The 10,332-nt window shown below is 40.0% G+C and overlaps 1 long non-coding RNA gene across 1 annotated transcript in view; it reads left to right on the forward strand.

The window, feature by feature from the left end:
* The window catches only part of LOC143673170 (uncharacterized), a 60,998-nt gene extending 51,014 nt beyond the window's left edge, over window positions 1-9,984 (forward strand). Inside the window, exons 5-6 of the long non-coding RNA XR_013170225.1 lie at window positions 8,159-8,274; window positions 9,872-9,984. This is a non-coding gene — a long non-coding RNA (uncharacterized LOC143673170). The remainder of the gene's footprint in view (window positions 1-8,158; window positions 8,275-9,871) is intronic.
* The last annotated feature ends 348 nt before the right edge of the window (window positions 9,985-10,332 follow it).

A 10,332-nucleotide genomic window follows, 5' to 3' on the forward strand; every position in this document is an offset into this window, starting at 1 on the left:
GCCATATACATAGAATTCACGCAGGATTCATTGACATCTGGTTTCTTTTGTTCATCACTATTTTTATGACATTCACCCATGTAGCTTTGGTTAATTTATTTCCATGGCTATATAGTATTCCATTGTATGAATGTATCACAACTTATTCATCCCTTCTGCTGTGGAAGGACATGTGAGTTGTTTCATTTTTAGCCCTTACAAATAGCACTTCTATGAAAATTCTGCTTCTCTCGGTATAATGCGCACTCATTTCTGTTTCATGTATGTAACAGATAATGGAACTGCTCAGTTATAAACAGGTTCAACCTTAGCAGATAATGCCAAAGAATTTTCAAGATTATTTCTACCAAATTGTTCTTCCATCAGCAGTATATGCGGTCTGCTTTCTGTACACATTTTCACTAGAACTTGTTATCATCAGTTTTGTTATTTTTTTATTTGAGAAGTTGTAGGTTTATGGAAAAATCATGCATAAAATACAGATATTCCATATACCACCAGTTTATTAACACCTTGCATTAGTGTGGTACATTTGTTACAATTCATGAAAGAACATCTTTATAATTGTGCTATTAACTATAGTTCATCATGTACAATTAGGCTTACTGTGTTTTTTATTTTTAAATTTTAATTCTAGTAATATACACACAACTTAAAATTCTCCCTCTTAAGCACATTCACATATATAATTCAGTGCTGCAATTACATACACAATGTTGTGTTGTAATCACCACTGTTTATTACCAAAATGTGTAAATGGCTTCTCATTGAGTTTTTAATTTGCATTTTCCTGATCATACAGAGATGAGGCCCTTTTCTTTCTGGCTAGGGGTATATCGGCTATTTGAATATCCTATTTGGAGAAGTGCCTATTAATGTCTTTTGTCATTTTTTTCTATGCTATCTGAGTGTTTGAGTTTGCTAGCTGCCAGAATGCAATATACCAGAAACAGAATAGCTTTTTAAAAAGGGGAATTTAATAAGTTGCTGGTTTACTGTTCTAAGGCTGTGAAAATGTCCTAATTAAAGCAAGTCTATAAAAATGTTTAAATTAACGCACCAACAAGATGTTACCTTCACTCAAGAAAGGCTGATGAAGTTCAGGGTTTCTCTCTCAACGGGAAAGGCATATGGTGAATGTGGTGATGTCTGCTAGCTTCCTTTCCAGGCCTTTTGCTTCATGAAGCTCCCCCAGTGATGTTCTCCTTCTTCATCTCCAAAGGTCATCTCCAAAGTCTGGTGTACTCTCGTGGTTCTTGCTCACCTGTCATGACTCTAAAAGGGACTCTTTCCAAAGTGCTTCCTCTTTTAAAGGATTCCAATAAAATCAAGACCCTCCTGGGGTGGTGGAGTCACATGTCCTTCTATTCAAAACTTAATACCCCCAAAATTGAGTAAGTCACATCCCCTTAGAGGTAAACTAATCAATTTTCCAACACGCAGGACTGAACAGGGTTTAAAAGAAATGGTTGCTCTCACAAGATTGGACCAATATTAAAGCATGGATTTTCTGAGGGGTGCAAGAATAGAATTCTTGCAGGCCATGTGGGAGACCTGAGTTCGATTCCCGGCCCATGCTCTTCCCCAAAAAACAAACAAACAAGCAGAACAAAAAATTTTCAAGAAACAACGCTATAATAATGGGATACTCACAAGGGAAATTAATGAACTGTGACCCTGCCATACAGCATACAAAAAACCATGGATTTTCTAGGGTATATATCTTTTCAAATTGACACACTGGGTTTTTGTTGTTTTTGATTGTTTGTTTGTTTATTGATCTATAGGAAATTTTTTTAGGGTCTTTTTCTTTTCTTTTTTTTTTTTGCATGGGCAGCACCAGGAATTGAACCTGGGTCTCTGGCTCAGGAGGTGAGAACTCTGCCGCTGAGCCACCATCTCACCACCCAGGAGTTCTTTTTATGCTCTGTACATGAATCTGTATTTTGTTTGCTTAAGTTGCAGAGTCTTTTCCCATACTGTGGCTTGGCTTTTCCTACTCCTGATGGTATCTTTTGATGAAACAAAGTTCTTTGACTTTAATAGTGTCCTCTGAGTTGTGCAACCTGGGAAGCCCTGCTGCTTATGGGAATTGAGTATTTGTGATTAGAAATAAGGCAGCCATCAGGTTTAGGAAGAACAGGAAAGTGCTCAGAAAGAGACCATGCAGGCAAGCAGAACTTATTTACTTTCTAAGATGAACTTTCAGATTATAAACCCTTCACAATTAACTTATTTCCAGATTGAATAGAAAAGAGTAGTGTGCTTTAAAGCCAAACTTTAATTAAAAAAAAGACACAGTTTGTAGCTTTCAGAATGGTGCTGGCAGTTTAAGCAGGAACAAGAATGGCCTGCTCTCTGGAGCAGAGATGCTCCTGGTAGCATAAGGCAGGGGCAGGGGCAGGCAGGAGGAGGAGGTCTTGTTCATGTGAAGTGGGAAATTACTCAAGAGCACAGCACATCATCTGGGCTATGATAGGACCTGGGTGCATTGGCAGGGTCCTGGCCCAGTGTCCTAGGTCTTGATCATTAGGCAGAAGTTTTGCATTTAGGGTGCCACAAGTGCACATATTTCTTGGGCTGCTGCTGGTCAAATGCTGGATAGCACAGTTTTGACTGATGTGTCCCTAATTCGGAGGGATAAAGTGATTGCATTCATGTGCGTGTTTATGCACAAGACAGAGATAGACAGGCTGGTTGATATTTGGATTCAACAGTTATCTTTATGTGTTGGTAGAAGGTAAATGAGGACTTCAAGAACTTATGAAAGAGATATGGAGAGAGAAATACCTGTACGTAATGAGAAAACTTTCTAATCGTCTCTTCCCCCAACCCCATTGGTATAGTTGGTAAATTTCCTGGGTCTATTGTTACTTGATTAAAAAGCAAATAGTTACAATGACTGTGTCTTGAAATCAATTCAAAACTTGTTTCAAATACTCTCCCTTGCCTCAGGGACAAAGGCTATTTCAGAAATGAGTTTTCGAAGAACTTTCTTTACCTAAAGCACATATTTCAGTTAACTTCTCAAGAATATTGTCTAAAGGATGCACTGGAAAATTAGCTCTTCTGTTGTTGAAAAAAGGTCAATGGGCCTATTTCACCACTTAAGTACATGCCCATTATTCCAGATACTTCCTCATCATTGGCTATGTGTTTTCCTAAAAACTTTGCCAGTTAATTGAAAGCCTATGGTGACGTATTGTATCAGGGAAGCCTATGTGTGTACCTTCCCTTCCTTCCCCAAGTCCAATGGATAATAGGAAACATCTTGGAAAGGGGACACAGAAAAGAACACCATCACTGGGACAAAAGTCCCAAGGTCTCCACACACAGGTAGGAGTGGTTTGGGGAGCGTCAGGTGGTGCACAGAGCCTGAGGGGCTTCAGGCTGACCTTCACGGTGAATGGGTGTGGCAGAATGAGTTATGGACCTGAGGAAAAAACATGTTCTTAATCTTCATCCCATTCCTGTGGGTGCCAACACGTTGCAAATTGTACCTTTTGAAGATGTTCCTTTTGGTTAAGAAATGTATGTCAATTTGAAACTTTGTGCACACCAGAAAAGCCATGTTCTTTAATCTTCATTCAGTATTGATGGGTGGGATCTTTTTTATTAAATTGTTTTTATGGAGATCTGACCCTCCCAGTTGTGGGTGGGACATTTTGATTAGGTGGTTTCCATTGAAATGGGTCTCCACTTTTTCAAGGTGGGGTTGTTTACTGGAGTCCTTTAAGAGGGAAGCATTTTGGAAAAAGCCTCAGAGCTAACATGAGACCCAGACATTTGGAGATGAAAAAGGAAAGTGCCCATAGGGAATCCTTTTGAAATGAGAAGGCCAGAGAGAAAGCTAGCAGACATCACCTTGTACCTTCCCCACTGAGAGAAACCTGAATGTCTTTGGCCCTTCCTTGAGTCAAGGTATCCTTCTCTGAATGCCTTAGTTTGGACATTTTTATGGCCTGAGAACTTCAAACTTGTGACTTAATAAATTTCCTTTTTAAAGTTGAACTCATTTCTGGTATATTGCACTTCCAGCAGCATTCACAAAGCAAAGCAGATTTTGATGCCAGAGAAGTGTGAGGTACTGCAGTTTGTAAATACTAAACATGGGTTGGAGTGGTTTTTTAAATGGATAAGGGGAAGATTCTGGAAGAATTGTGAGAAGCTTGATAGAGAAGGCCTAGAATGTTTTGAAGAGACTGTTGGTAGAAATGTGGACTTTAAAGATATTTCTGATAAGGCTTTAGACAGAAATGGTGCATGTATTATCACAAACTTGAAGGAAAGTGATCCTTGGTTTAAAGTGGCAGACTATCTCACTAAATTGTGTGCTGTTGTTGGGTGGAAGTTGGAATTTAAAGGCAACAACCCAGGATACTTAGCTGATGAAATTTCCAAACTAAATGTGAAAGAAAATTCAGGCTGGCTGCTCCTTCAGCTCATAATAAAATGCAACAGGAAAGAAATAAGCTGAGAACTGAACTCTTGGATACCAAGAGACCAGAAATTGATGGCCTGGAAAATTCTGGGCATCCAGAAAGGGAGACTCCAGAGAATAGTGCCCCATGTGAAGATTTAATCAAACATGGAACAAGTCAACCATTTCAGAAAAAGCAAAGATTGGAGGTGGAATTTATCAAAAAGGATTTCTGGAAAATGCTATTGTCTGATGGGTATGATCCCAGGATACTGCATAGAAAAACAACAAGAATGTTGTGGGATCTGTCTAAATGAAACCACTACCAATCTGGACTAAAAGGGACAAATTGAAGAAAAATTAATTTAAAAGGCAGAACCATGGAAAGTAAGTTCTGAAGCCAAGAAACCTTTGGCCAGGAGAACAGTCAGATCCATGCACTTAGAGAGGGTGAGTTTTTCCCAAAGACAGAGGATAGGCATTCCACCTGGATGTTCAGGAAGAGTTTTGGTGTCCCAGGCCTTAGAGAGGTTGTAGCATGTTCCTCGGGAATTTGGGGAGAGCCTGGATGCCACTTCACTATCCTGAAAGTGTTGAGCATGTGTCCTGGAGATGGCAGAGAGCCCAGGTGTTTCCTTGTTGCTTGGAGATGTCCCCCAAGGTTGCAATTCTCACTCCAGCATTTGGAGAGCAGGGCTGCTGCATAGGCCTTTGGAAAGAGTGGGAATGCCAGTTTCTAAAGCCCCAAGGATGAATGACTCAGACTTTGAAATTGAAGGAATTTTCCCTGAAGGTTTTTGAGACTGTTTTGGTCCACTGACCCCTGTTTCCCTTCCAATATCACCCTATTGAAATGGGAATATGTATCCTATGACTATCCTTCTTTGTACATTGGTAGCAGATAACTTATTCTGAGTTTTATAGGTCCAGAGTCAGAGGAGAATTTTGCCTAAGGATAGACCATACCTGTAGTGACTTTGATGAGATTTTTTTTACTGGTTTTGACTTTGTATTGTATTTGTATTGTTACAGGAATGGCTTAAGGCTTTGTGATATTTTAATGGAATGAATGCATTTAGTACATGTAAAGAATGTATTTTGAGGGTCCAGAGGGTTGAATGTGCTGGTTTGAAACTGTTGTGTACCCCAGAAAAAGCATGTTCTTTAATCCTGATTCAATGTTGCTGGATGGAAGCTTTTTGATTAAGTTGTTTCCCTGGAGATGTATCTCTACCCATGCAAGGTGGGTTGCTTACTGGAGTCCTTTAAGAGGGAACCATCTTGGAAAAAAGCTTCAGAGACAACACAGAGATGTTTAGAGATGCAGAAGGAAAGTGTGCCTGGGGAAGCTCTCAGAAAACCAGAAGCCACAAGACCAGCAGATGTCACCCACATGCCTTCTCAACTAAAAGAGGTGTTCTGGACCATCAGACCTTCTTCAGTCAAGGTATCTTTCCCTGGATGCCTTAGTTTGGACATCTTCATGGTCTCAAAACTGTAAATTTGTAATTTAATAAATTCCCTTTAGGAAAGCAAACCCATTTCTGGTATATTGCATTTCCAGCAGCATTAATAAACTAAAACAGTATGGCCAGCCAAATCCTCATTACTGAAGGATTTGTAGAAGAGAAAGCCAAGGAGAAGAGCTGGAAGCTAGAATTCAGCAGAACTGGAAGAGAAAGGAGAGGACATCTCGGTGTGATAGAAATCCAAGGACCCCAAGGATTACCAGCCAGCCAGAACACTGCTGACACTAGGAGGAATCAAGCCTTCTGGCCTCTGAAACCCTGAGACAATAAATTCTTATTGTTAAAGCCAAAGCCAGTTTGTGGCATTTGTCATAGCATCCCAGGAAGCTAAGACAGTGGGCAACAGCACATGGAGTGGCTGGGTACCATTGGCCCCTTCTTCCTGGTTCTTTTATGCTGAACGATAGACAGCAGTAGTGTTTGTTCCTAGCCAGGAGCATTAAGTGTGGGTGCTTGGATTGGAGGCACCCTGGGTGTGGGCAGTAGCTGGAGGAGGTCGAGCCTTCAGTGCAGAAATCACACTACTGACATTGCCCTTTCTGCATGGCACAGCTCCCCTTTCCTTCCAATATCTGGAGGCTCCTGCATTAAACAGATACATTAGATACAAAGATAGGTGCACCACCAAAAATCACCAAAAACTTAAGGAAGCATCAACTCAATGAAAGAGAGACTCTGACTCCGTAAGTAAAACCACCTTCACCAAGGAAGCAGCAATAATGGAACAAACATGATTGGACTTTAAAAGAGAGAGAGTGGACATCCTCAGAGGGATAAGAGGAATTTATGTCCATAAGATAAGAACAGGCTGCTATTTCAGAGAACCAAATAGATATATTGGAAATGAAATATTTAATTGATATTTAAAAAAATAGATGGAAAGCAGAATGCACACAGCTGAGGAATAAATTAGCACACTGGGAGTTTGAATTAAAAAATAGCTCAGAATGTAGTATAAAAGGCAGAGATTCAAAGTTTGAAACAAATGTTAAAAGATATGTATGCTAGACCTTGCAGTTTCAAAATAATCTATTGCTAGGATGTCTCAAAAGAGAGAACTGAGGGGATGGCTGGGGGTGGCAAAGGAGATAGGGAAGGACAGAAAAGAATCAAAGAAACGGTCAAAGAAAGATAGGAATTGTTGGTTTGAAAGGACACATAAATAAGGAGGTTCCCTGGACATACAGAATGAAATTTCAGAATATTAAAGGTAAAGAGAAGGTTCTGAGAGGCTTTGGGGTGAATGCGTATGGTTTATAGGTGTGCTGATTCTAGCTGGCTTTAGGAGCAATCCATTTCTGGGGAGGAACTAGGGTAGAGAAAGATTGATACTGTAATATAATTTTACATTTTGAAAATAAAAGTGAATTCCTGTTGGTTTGGTTTCCTTGGGAAACTCTTCTTGGTCGTTAGGGTGGAGAGCAGGTGTTATATAATTATCCTGGGGTGGTTCAGATTCTCTAAGGTACGTGTAGGATGCTAATGTAAAGTCAAAGTGGGGTCTTTGAAATGCTGGGCAATCCTGGTTTAGAAATAGCCCCGAAAAGGCTTTGTACCACCAACTATATTTGTAGCCTTTTCTGTTTCTCCTCTTCGGAGGGCAAGACCTTGTTTACTATCTTGGAGGACAGCAGTGACCTGAGGTTTCCTTTAAAAATCCAGGGCTCTCCCATGGAATGGTTGACAGTTCTTACCTGGTGGCTCTGTTTAGGCTTGCTGATGGCATAACATCATTACTCATCTTCTACACTGAGCAGGAGGGAATGCCATTTACGCTGGATAATCTTAACTAAGCAGGAGAGAAGAGATGCTGAGCTTTAGTTCATATTAAAACTGAATTGCAAGCGTCTATTTTATTGGTAACTCGATAACCTTGATTAACTGTGTGGATCATTGGAGAACTCAGCTTTATGGATGGCTTTATTATGGAGCCATTAGCCAGGGAGCCTTAGCTCAGATCCTTTTGTAAAGGACTCCTCATGCTGAGAAACAGCCATCAGTCTTCCTGATGACTATTTTTTTTTTGCATGGGCAGGCAAAAAAAAGAGAACTCTGCTTGCTAGCCACCATGGCCCACCCCCTGCTGAGTATTTATGTAGGGATTTTCCTCTTTCTTCAGTTTAGAACGTTATACTTTATTGAACAAAAGGGCTCTGTGTTTCTAGCATTTTCCTTATGAACTCCCTATACTTTTCTTTTGTGATTTTAGAGGCCAGAGCCCATCAGTTGCTGAATTTAATTTGCCCCTGAGAGCTCACATGTTGGAAACCTATGGGATGGATCTGCACCTGTGCAAGGTAACCACCCTTCACTGCAGGGCACCAGGTAATGATTGTTTTGCACAAAATGAAAATTAGCGTTCAGCTTGGTAGACACCTCTAGGACATTTCCACAGCCTGACCCACAGGCAGGGACAACAATGTACTGCCAGGGACATGTTTTGGCAGTTTGTTCCCTTCACTGGAGTCTTCTAATTGCTCACTAATTGCTGTTTGAAGCCACATTTTCCTAAAGTCAGACATGGATTCATTCATCAAGTGGATGGTTTTATCCCTGAGAATAACAGCACCCAAACAGATTGACTTTCAAGACCACTGTCTATCAGAAATGCAGTCTCAAAAAAATGGGAAAGTAGAAGAAAAAAAAAAAAGACTTCAAATTTTATTTTGGCGTTAGGGTTATTTTTTTAAAAATTCCTTTACTCATTATCTAATGGTCAGTATTTCTCCTGAGTGTCCAAATACAGACCATCTGCATCAAACTCACCTGCCTCACCCCCCAACAAATGACTCAGAATTGCTGGGGGTGCTTTTGGGGAATCTGCCTTTTTAATATGTTCCCAAGGCATGAAGCACATGTTTTCCAGACAGATTTTATGCAAATTGTTCTCCTGTCCATTTCCTAAACTAACCAAGTTCCAACCAGACACCGATCCTAAGTCTGAACTAAGCTATATCAGTCAAACTCTTAAAAATAAGTTTTTGATTTGTACTGTAATATTTCTTTACCCAGATGAGAATGGCTAATAAGATTTGAGAAATCACTAGTTCTATAATTCTCAACATAGGCTACTTATGAAATACCTCGAGAGATTCATAAAACCTTGATGCCCAGGAAACACCTCATACCAATTCTATCAGACTCCCTGGGGATGAGGACAATATGTTATTATTTTTTAAAGTTTACCAGATGATTTCAGCATTCAAGAAGGCAGAAAAGTGGTGCTGCTTGTCAGTAGCTACTTCTTTTACTGCCCACCTAATTATTTTAGAATATTTGTCAGCTGTCCTTTCCTAGTAATAGTATAAATCAGATTATTCCATTTGGCAAATTGTTTTTATCCACAGATGTGGCCTCTCTGGTTATTTTATTCATGATTTAGAGACTAATCTTATTAAGTAATTGTTATTTAGTTTTTGGTTACTTTCCTGTCATTTATCTATGAGATATTGCATTGTTCTGTTCTAGGCTGGAAGCAAATAGACTTTTCTGGGCGTATCTTTATTTGGAAATTGCCAGAAGACTTGTGCGAGATTGAGTCAAATTAGATTAGGCATCCATGGTTTGGTTTCATTGCATTGGAGAGCTAATGACCACCAAGCACAGTTTACCCACACTGCATGGCAGATCTGAGAGCTCAGGCAGCCCCGCAGACACTTGAAAGTTGCCAGAATAGTTTGGGATTAATCTGTATTTTCCCAGGAGTTCCTTGACAGGTGAAAGGTCTGTTACTCAAAACCATGTATTCTCAGACCTCCACCCAAATTTTGGAAGTTCTGCCCTTAGGTCTCAGAAACTTAGTTTATTGTTAGAACCATTGGAATTAACCTGAAACTAGTATGAAGGCAAATAATCATACCATTTATTGTTTATTTTCTTTTTTCCCCTAATCCAAATAGGTTTTTATTTTTACTTTTTTTAGGATTCAACAGGCACAACAACATTTTTAGGATTCACTGCTGCAGGCTTTGTGGTATTCCAGGGAAATAAGAGAATCTATTTGATAAAATGGTGAGTGCTTTTTTTGGAAAACCTGTGTGCTATTTCTCTTAATCTTGTTTTGTTTCTTTTGGCTTGCTTTGGAAATGTCATGTAGAATGCCTAGTATCTGTTCCTTTGTCTCAGAATTTCATCATAAAGGGATTTCTCATCTGTGAGTGAAACCCAGCTTAGTTTGCCCTTTATGTCATGGGAAAGTGGGTTTGTCAAGCTGAGGCAGCTTGACTCAGGAGATATGGGATGTGTCCCGGGCTCAGGGCTCAGCCTCCAGAAAGAATATGTCCAGAGGTTCCTCCTGCTACCTTCTGCTGCTCTGACCAAAAGGATACCTACCTTGTGGGTCAGGGCTGGGGTGAAGGGACAAGTTTTCTCAATATCCCCAGG

This window comes from Tamandua tetradactyla, unplaced genomic scaffold, assembly GCF_023851605.1.
Source record: "Tamandua tetradactyla isolate mTamTet1 unplaced genomic scaffold, mTamTet1.pri scaffold_164_ctg1, whole genome shotgun sequence".
NCBI classification, from domain to species: Eukaryota; Metazoa; Chordata; class Mammalia; order Pilosa; family Myrmecophagidae; genus Tamandua; species Tamandua tetradactyla.